The 9,131-nt window shown below is 37.0% G+C and overlaps 1 protein-coding gene across 1 annotated transcript in view; it reads right to left on the reverse strand.

Moving 5' to 3' along the window:
• FHIT (fragile histidine triad diadenosine triphosphatase) overlaps positions 1 to 8,870 on the reverse strand; it is a 564,596-nt gene extending 555,726 nt beyond the window's left edge. Inside the window, exon 1 of the mRNA XM_032194486.1 lies at positions 8,817 to 8,870. The gene's annotated coding sequence lies outside the window, so the exon portion shown is untranslated. The remainder of the gene's footprint in view (positions 1 to 8,816) is intronic.
• Between the last annotated feature and the right edge of the window lie 261 nt (positions 8,871 to 9,131).

Raw genomic sequence — 9,131 nt, forward strand, 5'->3', positions numbered from 1 at the left:
CCTCCAACCTCCAATTACAGCTTTCAAGATTTTTCCTAACATACTTAAAAATCAATATGGACAATCACATATATGTCGTTGTTTTCAATAGGAAACAACATTGACAGTAATATCTGTAAAGCTATAATGCCTATTTTAAGGAAAAAAAAAAAAAAGATAGGCATACAGGGAAAAATAATTCAGAAAGTACATCCAAGAAAAACTGTTCATTCTTACGGGCCCTGGATCTCTCCATGTTCTATTTAACTAGTTAAGTTCACAATGCAGAAATTGTATGGCATATTGGTAATAAACATTAATAAAATATTTTTATTCTGAACTTCAGTATTTGCAAATATCAGTGCTTAGTCATTCTTATAGCAAGCATCAAGCAGTAACAACCTCAGTTGTTGGCCAGCGCATAACCACTGAGTAGATTGCTTTTTCAGGTCAATATGCACACTTCTAGTATATGGACAAACAACTGAAGGCTGAGATCTTACCAGACCAAAAATTTTCTGTTAAACACTTTTACAAAACAAATAGGAATGTTGACTGTGCCTCTTCTCCTCCATTTTAAAGATGCATTATTCTGAACCTTTCTGGATTGAAAGCATTGATGGGATCAGAACTGCAAAGGGCAGGGAAATGTTACACTGACCTGTACCAGTGGGAATTGTAAACCAATGCATAGTAAAGCAAGACAACTGTTGATCCTTTACAACCTGACCAGATCCTAGTTTGATGCTAGTATTGAATAAATCTGGTTCTGATGCAGTTCCCATATGGTGGTAAGTCTCTACGAGTATCTACAAAGAAATTACAGCATTTCAGCTTATCTCCAAAATGGACTGTGAGCACTGTATCTGTCATTAAGAGCTAAGAAGCTGCCACCTCTCAACAAAGCAGACCAGTATTAGATTGAATTAGTATCTAGTCCACTTTGGATCACAGTCATATAAATGAACCTGCTTTAACTTACGGAAGCATTTCTACAGATATGGTTAGAGCCGAAAGGCTGTTTAGAAGTTGTTCCTTACCACCTCAGCTGGAACAATGCCTGAGCAAAGCAGAACTTTGTACTACTGCAGTGGAAATCTGATTCAGAGGTTAAGAGACACTCATGGTTTTCTCATGTTTCCAAGAACAATTTTCTGAGTTGTAAGGCTATCAATTCTTCCACCTAAAGCAAATCCCACTTCTCTCTCCAGTTCTTGTAAAAGCTCATGCGAGCAACCGTACTGTCTGTACAGTAAATTCAAACAATGAACTTTTCAGGATTATCAAGGCTGAAAACAACCCTTTTCTGTATAGTCAGCTCACTCAAATGTCTTTACTGCTGTGATTCACGTGATCCCAGAAAAAGCTTTAACAGGTAACAGGTTAACACACGGGAAAGGGAACCAGCAGCTGAAATGGAGTTACCTGATCTGGAATTCCCTGAGGTGGTTATGCTATTAAAAAAAAAAAAAAAAAAAAAAAAAAAAAAAAAAAAAAAGCCTAAAGTGTCAAGTAGTAGGCAGTTCAGACACCGGCTTTTTATTCACTTCTCAATTAAATGATTACAAGTATCTCTAGATCCTTGCATCCAGATTCAAACACTAGCTCAGTATTTCTGTGACTACATAGTAAGAAATTAATCTTACAAATACAGACATAGTTCACTTCCACTATCAAGCTGATTTTCTCATCCTTGACTTCAAACATTTCCAGTGGTTTCTGCATGGGCTCAACCCATGCTAGCACAGCTTTGAAACCACCAGTCACTTCAGTTGCCTGCATGACTATTCCTTCTAGATGTTATTAAGATAACTGCAATGCATTTGGTCTGGCAATTGTTAAGCATGCGTGTGTTTTTGACCTCTGCTGTTTACAGGAAAAGAAGACTGGTCATCTGGTCATCATTAGAACCAAAGTACCCAAGTTTCCATCATATGCTTTAAAACATAGTATAGTACAAAAATATTTCTGAATTAGAAGCTCTCCAATACATGTTCTCTTACAACATTGTAAAATTATTGGCAGTTGCATCATACAGTCTCAATATACAAAACTGAAAACTAGTTAAAATATGGGTCTCATAATAAACAGAAAACACTGAAGGATTAATACAGGGTACTTTTATCTTTTCTAATGCTGTCTTCACATTCATATTTTCAATGTACCGACAAAGAATGCTTACATACATGCTAAGTACATCTCAAAAACAAACATCACACTAGAAAAAAATACAGGAAAAAACAGCTGCCAAATTCACAGAATAAAACCTCTTTCTACTTTAATATTTTATTTTCCAATTTTAAAACACCTGTCTACATCTTTTGGCATACAAGTACTTTAAAAATATTTGTTTTACTAAGAAAGCTCTTTCGCTTTATTTGACTACTCACATAAAAATATCTATACTAAAACACACTACTTAGTCTAATGTTAGAGTACAGTGACTTGTATCTTGACTTCAGAAAAGAAAACACAGGAAGATTATTTGCACTGTGCTGCATGAACATTCAACCACAGTTAAATGTTTCCTGTTTTAAATCCAGCATCTGGTATCCTCTTATACAACAACTGAAAAGACTAATCTTGACTTTTGGTACATAGGTACAAACCAGTAACTACTTCCCATCACACAACTAACAGTTTAATTGCAACAATCCAATTGCTGAAAAAACTCCTTTCCAAATTCAGTACTTAGCAAGACAATTTATAACACATTTATATTTGTTATATAAATACTAGTTAATATTTAATATATAATACAGTTAATATTTATTATAATACTTGATAGGCTTCTTATATTTATTAGTGGTATTATAAATACAAAGTTTTTAATAACCAAATGGATACTCTTACACAAATTTTTAAGGATAACTGAACCAAAAATATTAGTCAATGATCAGCATCCAACAACACTCAATAAAAAGCAATTAGTTCACAAAATAACATCACTGTAGTTTCAGGATAAATTAAGTAGCTCTTCTATGAAAGCTCGCATAGCAACAGAGGCTGAAGTCCAGGGTCATAACATTTTCTAGTGAAATAATGTGTAGGCTATTAGCTCTTCATCGATTTGAGATGTGCTCATCTGTATTTTGATTTCTCCATAAACACATGCACCTAATCACGTTTCAAACACGCGTACACATTTTCCTCAGCAAAGCACCTGCCTAAACAAAAATGATGGAAGAGATTTATAAACCTTACATATAGGCAAGCTCCCTTCTATCCTCTCCCCCTCCCCTCATTTCCTTCCAAAATCGAATGTTTTAAAGTCAAACTTGACCTGAAAACTTCTGTAATGAATAAAATTCTGCTATTCTGAAACAGTACTCATCAGAACCCTATCATTCTTAAATATTTAATAACAAAACATACACTAAAAAGAGACTGAAAGCCTGAAATCATTAGGAGATGTCCTAGTACAAGAAATAAAAAGGAGACATACATTTCTCTGCAAGTGTAATTTCAAAGTCCTTTCACATCGGGATCTAAAGACTGTCAGCTTGGTTGCTCTGCTACTGTATATTAAATAAGCATGTAATGAAGCTACTGGTTTTGATTCATTGAGATGCCAAAGATCATGGGTAAAGTATATAAAATTAATGAATGTTTTTGAAGTGGAAGGTGGTAAGAATCAGGTACAGCATCAAAAAGAACAAAATACTGACAAAAAGAAACCACGGAAAATCCAGCACCACTTCATTTTAGTGACCATTCAGAACAATAATAAAGCATGAATGCCATTTCAAACTCATTTGCACATCCAAACAGATTATGAAATACTTTACATACCATCAGTTCAGGGAATCACTATACTGTTATTAACAGAACACTGATTTCCAGTCTTAATACAACCTGAATGCAAATTTGAGCCTTGTATATTACCTACTGCTTTCTAACATGCCTTCATTATCTCTTAGTTTTCAGCTAAGGCTTGCACACAAATCCACCAGAACAGTTTAGAAGGTGCTTAATTTTCAGTATTTGCATAATTCCACTGAAGTGAACAGGACAAATAATATGAATACTTAGTGGCAAATGTCAGCACTATGCCAACTTTAAGCCTTACTTTTCAACATTTCAGAAACAATTTTGAAAACTAATTAAATGACATATGTAAACTATTCTAACAAGTCAGTGTGCAATGACTTCCTAACAACAGGATACATTCCGAGGCTAATATCTATCAGATTTTTAGAAACTTAAAGCCTTGCCAAATTTGAACAAATGCTAATGCTAAAAAAAATATTTATCTTCAGAAGAATTCATTTAAATGCTTTTGACTATTGATGCACTAAGCCACAGTATTATTTTGATGAAGTAACAGCATTACAGTGCCAATACAGAAAATCTGTACTTTGGTGCATCTATAAACATGAAGCTCATAAATATAGTTCCTGAGTTAGCTGCATTAAACTGCAAGTCTGATGAGCTATACTGGGAATATTAGGTAGTGCTCTGAAAACTGATGGGAGAAAAACACATGTTCTGATTAAAATCAAAAGGTTTATTTATACCTTGCAATTAGAACATTTTCTTTAATTTTGCCCACAAGATTATAAACAGCTCTTTCCCCTAGTTGTTGGTGTGTTTTTTTAATAACTTTTCAAGCTTACTACTTGAATAACCATACCACTTCTAAAAAACAGAACACCTTTAGAAGCATTATATCATTTTGAATTTTCAATGATGCTTTTGCAAGTTTGAAAATGAAGGTTCATTTTTGAAGGTTTTGGAATAAAACGTGGAATCACCCAAACCTCTCTACCATCCAAGGATACTCTTGTTTCTCACAGCATAAAGGAATAACACTGCTCATCCAGTAAGAAATACAGTGTACAGCATACCTGTTTTTTAACATAGGAAAAACAGATAGTAGTTGTATGATCTGGGAAGAAGTAGGATAGGAAAGTTCCAGTATCAGCAGCTGGCTTTATGAAGGTGTTAACTGTTTTGTCTGTTCATCATGAAAGCTTGCTTTTTTGAACTCTATTTGGTCATGACACCATCTATATGTAAGAAAGAAGATAGGAAGGAAAACAATTTACTGCAGTAAATAAGAGTCTGGTTAACAAAGAATTTCTCTAGAAATGTCAGTAGCATCCTGCCCATAATTATAAAAATGTGATTATCACAAGATGAGAACGGCAGTTTTCCTGTATTTGAATAATTCCTATGCTGATCAAGCACCTCTTCAGCACCCCCTCAAGTTCACCTTTATCTACACTAAGAATCAAGGATTACTCCTTAACATTTCATTTGCCGATCAAAGCAAATTCTCTGAGTATAGATAAAGTGTGTTAAAAAGTAGCTAACAATCTAATTAGTGTCCCATTCCTCGAAATGCAGCACTCAACTCCACTTCTGGTGGAGTAGCTTAATAGTAATAAAAAACCAATGTAGGTAAAATTGAATGTCTGTTTTACCAGAACATCTGCAGGAACCACCACGTTCTTTCTGAAGGTAACCTCAGCCCTCCTGGTGTGATACATCTCCCTGAAGGTTTACATTTTATTGAGCATGGATTTGGGGTCCTTTTATAACACTGGATTAATCTTAATAATTCAAGCACTTGTAGAAGAGCCCTCTTTTTAGCAGAAACTCTCCAAACTGTTCTTTGTAGGCATATAGTCAATATCATCTGTTGTCAAGAAATTTAAATGCATGCACCCCATCCCATCCCCCCTCAATTAATGACTTCTGCAAAAACTCTTTCAGCAGCTGAGTCATTAATTTATTGGCTTCTGAGACAGCAAGCAAACTGCTATTACTCACCAGTAGGACCACACCTGGGAAGTCATAAACAGGACTAGATCCAACTTACAGAGACAACCAGTAAAAAGCATGGGAATCAAGTTCAACTAATGCAACTTTCATTTTTACTAGTAAAACTTCTAAACATTGAATGTTATGAAGCTGCTTCTTAAATATCCCAATTTTATCTTTGTGTGTTCTACTCCGTAAAGAGGTAACTGCCACACTATCATTCAGAATTGAAAGGCACTAAATTCTGATAGTAAGTATTTATGAAGGATGTTCAGAATTACACTGGAGTTTTAGAGACAAGCATATTTCCTTCATGTAACCTGTACCACTCAAAGAAACTCAATAAGCTTTTTAATAACAAATAAATCAAACCCAGATTTGGTCTGGCCCTTTGGTGGGTTGTGATTTTGTTGTGCTTTTTTTAAAGAAATCTCATTAAATTTTAAGTTTAATGTTGCACACAGAAAAAAACAGGCGTTATAAAATACAATGATGCACAAAGAACACATTGCACCAAACAAATTCAACACTTATTTGATAAATTACTGATGTAATGGAAAAAGACAAGAATTAACATAATTTGTTAAGACCTTCTTTAAAGCATCCATCTTCTCCTAAAGCTTATGGAAATAACAAAGCAACAAAAATATTCAGCCCTGTATGAATAAATGAAACGTAAGTGCAGAGAATCCATAGTAAGGCAAACAAGACGTTTAAGCTACTATTGAAAAAAAAGAGAGACAATATGGATAATACAGGGCAATGCAAGTTCCACACAAAAGTAATTAATCATAATGCACAAAATAAAAACACTGCTCGCATAGCACTAAATTCTTTGTGAATAATAAGCTTGCATTTCAGAATAACCGTAATACTAGAGTTTGAGCAGTAGAAGTCAACAACAGTTTTGTTTCAGACTTAAGAGATCAATATTTGGGCCAGTGAATAGTAAACATTACTGATTTGTTTAAAGCTGTTTATATACACACATTCTGTACACAAATCAGATGACAAAGTTGAAAAGTGACATTATTTTTTACTTTATAAGAAAGTCAAAATTACCAACATATAGAATTATATGAATAAATGTAATTAACATAAATGAAGCTGCAGTCACACCAAAGAATGACATTTGTAAAACTAAGTAATTCTATTTACTGCACATTCACAAAAGGATTCGCGTGACAGATGACAAAATGAATATGAGAGGATTATACATTGTAACTATGAAATTGCAAATCCTATAAAGTACATACACAGTTGTAATATGCAAGACAAGAGGATAATCCTAGTCTCACCCTGAAGTTATAAGAGTTGACCCAAACCATTGTTTCCTCTATCACTCCTACATCCTCCAGTTTTCCCCAAACATAAAAATATTAACTTGGTCACTAATAAAGTCATGTGAAACTGCAAGCATACAACTCAAAGGCTATGAAACTAAAAATATTTGATTATCATTACAGCCTTAGTTTCACACACTCTTCTCACATATTAGTCAAGACTATAATACCAGCTAAAATAGCTAGTTACAAACAGCATGTTTTGAAGAGATTTAATTAGAACTTGCATCAGAAGTGCTATACTTGGAAACATAACAGCTCACGTTAAATGAAACTAAAAACATTTTTGCCCAAATGGTACTAAGTGATCGTACAATGCTTGGGGGGAAATACACAAGCTGAAAAAAATGCAACTGAAGGTTTCATAGTAAGTAGCAGAATTGACAAGTGAACTAAATTCAGCTTTTAGGAGTACTCCACACCTAGCACTCAAAGGGAAAAAGCAATGCGTGTGCAGAATTTCTTTTCAGCACATAGAATGTAACTTTTAAAGACAGGAACGGTTCTCTGCTGTCATTCAAAGATTTAAGACTACTCAGAATATCTAAAAATGCATTTGAGGGGAAATATGAAAGCAGGTTATGAAATCAAGGCACCTACTATTTTTTGGAGATAACAGACATCCTGCCCTGAGGAAAAAGGTTAAGTATTTCATGCACTTTTTCCATTAGACATTTCTATGACTCAATTTAAAATTAAGTAGCCAAGATCTTAGCACATGTTCTGGAATGTCTTATTTGAATCACCAACATCCAGTATTTGAAAATAAATTACTCTGAAACCTGCCTACAGATGACATATTGTGTGCAATTATTCTTTGAATTCAATTTTGTATTCTCCTCTTGTTAAGAACGTTATCATTTAAGATTTTTAATACATTAAACCCCAGAAAAATAATTTAAGCCGTTTTTTTAAAGCAACTGCAAGTTTCGCCCGAATGTCTCAGAGCTCACACAACAGTGCTTTTTCCTTCCTTTCTCCACCTTGATTTTACTCATTTCTTAAGTGATTTATTAAGAACTTGCAGAATGAATCTGCACCTCAGACACGTGTCTTCCTTACCAGCACCCCATTGCCTTTGCTTTAGCCACTTTATTGTCATTTAGGCTACCCGGGTTTGGCTACAGTTCTTTATTAACTGCTGTAAAAGGAGCAGATTGATCCCTTGGACAAAGTGTAGGAAGCACCTAAAATTATTTGAAGCATTGTCACCCCAAACACCAAGTTGAATTCAAGGGGCTGGCCAGACTCCGTGATTCTAACATCACCAAGCTGCTGCAATGACGGGGTGTGCTTTGCTGGGGAGCGAGGATGCATTAAATCTGCCTCAGCCCACTGCATTTGTCAGAAAGCGAGCTTCCTCTCCCGGCGGTCAAAAGCAAGCAGGGGAAGAGAGGAGAAGCTGCGGGCTGCCACCGCCGGCACCCAGCGCACGGCTGTCTCCACAGACAGTGAAGGGAGATGCCCAGCACATAAAAGCCGTGCCAAGGGCTTCCCAAGGGGCTCCCTGAGCATCCCGCATGAGGGAAGAGGGAGGAGGGCGGGCAGCCGAGCGCTGAGGGGACGGGGACAGGGAGAGGAGAGGGCGGCGGTAGCCACCTCAGGGAGCCCGGGGCTGAAAGGGAAGGCTCTGCCCGCTCCACCAGCAGCAGCAGCCGCCGCCTCCTCCCCGCTGGAAGCAGCGCAAGGAAGGTGAGGGAAGGAAATTGACACAAAATGGAGACTTACGCTCCCCCTCCTACAACACATGCGCAGGGCCGGCAGTGAGAGGCCGGGGAGGCGGGCTGGGCGCTCAGCGAATGGCGGCCCGCGGGGGTAAAGCGGGGGGGGGGGGGGGGGGGAGCAGTGTGCATGCGTGCTCGGGGCGCGCCGCGCTGTAACGGCCGCTGCCTCAGGAGCCCGCGGGCGGTGCTGCCTTTCACAGAATCACAGAATCACAGAATTTCTAGGTTGGAAGAGACCTCAAGATCATCGAGTCCAACGGTGGCCGCCGCCCTCAGCCTGCCCCGGGGGCAGCCTCTAACTGGGGACTGGAAAAGCTGT

The sequence above is a fragment of the Aythya fuligula genome, chromosome 10 (assembly GCF_009819795.1).
Source record: "Aythya fuligula isolate bAytFul2 chromosome 10, bAytFul2.pri, whole genome shotgun sequence".
NCBI classification, from domain to species: domain Eukaryota; kingdom Metazoa; phylum Chordata; class Aves; order Anseriformes; family Anatidae; genus Aythya; species Aythya fuligula.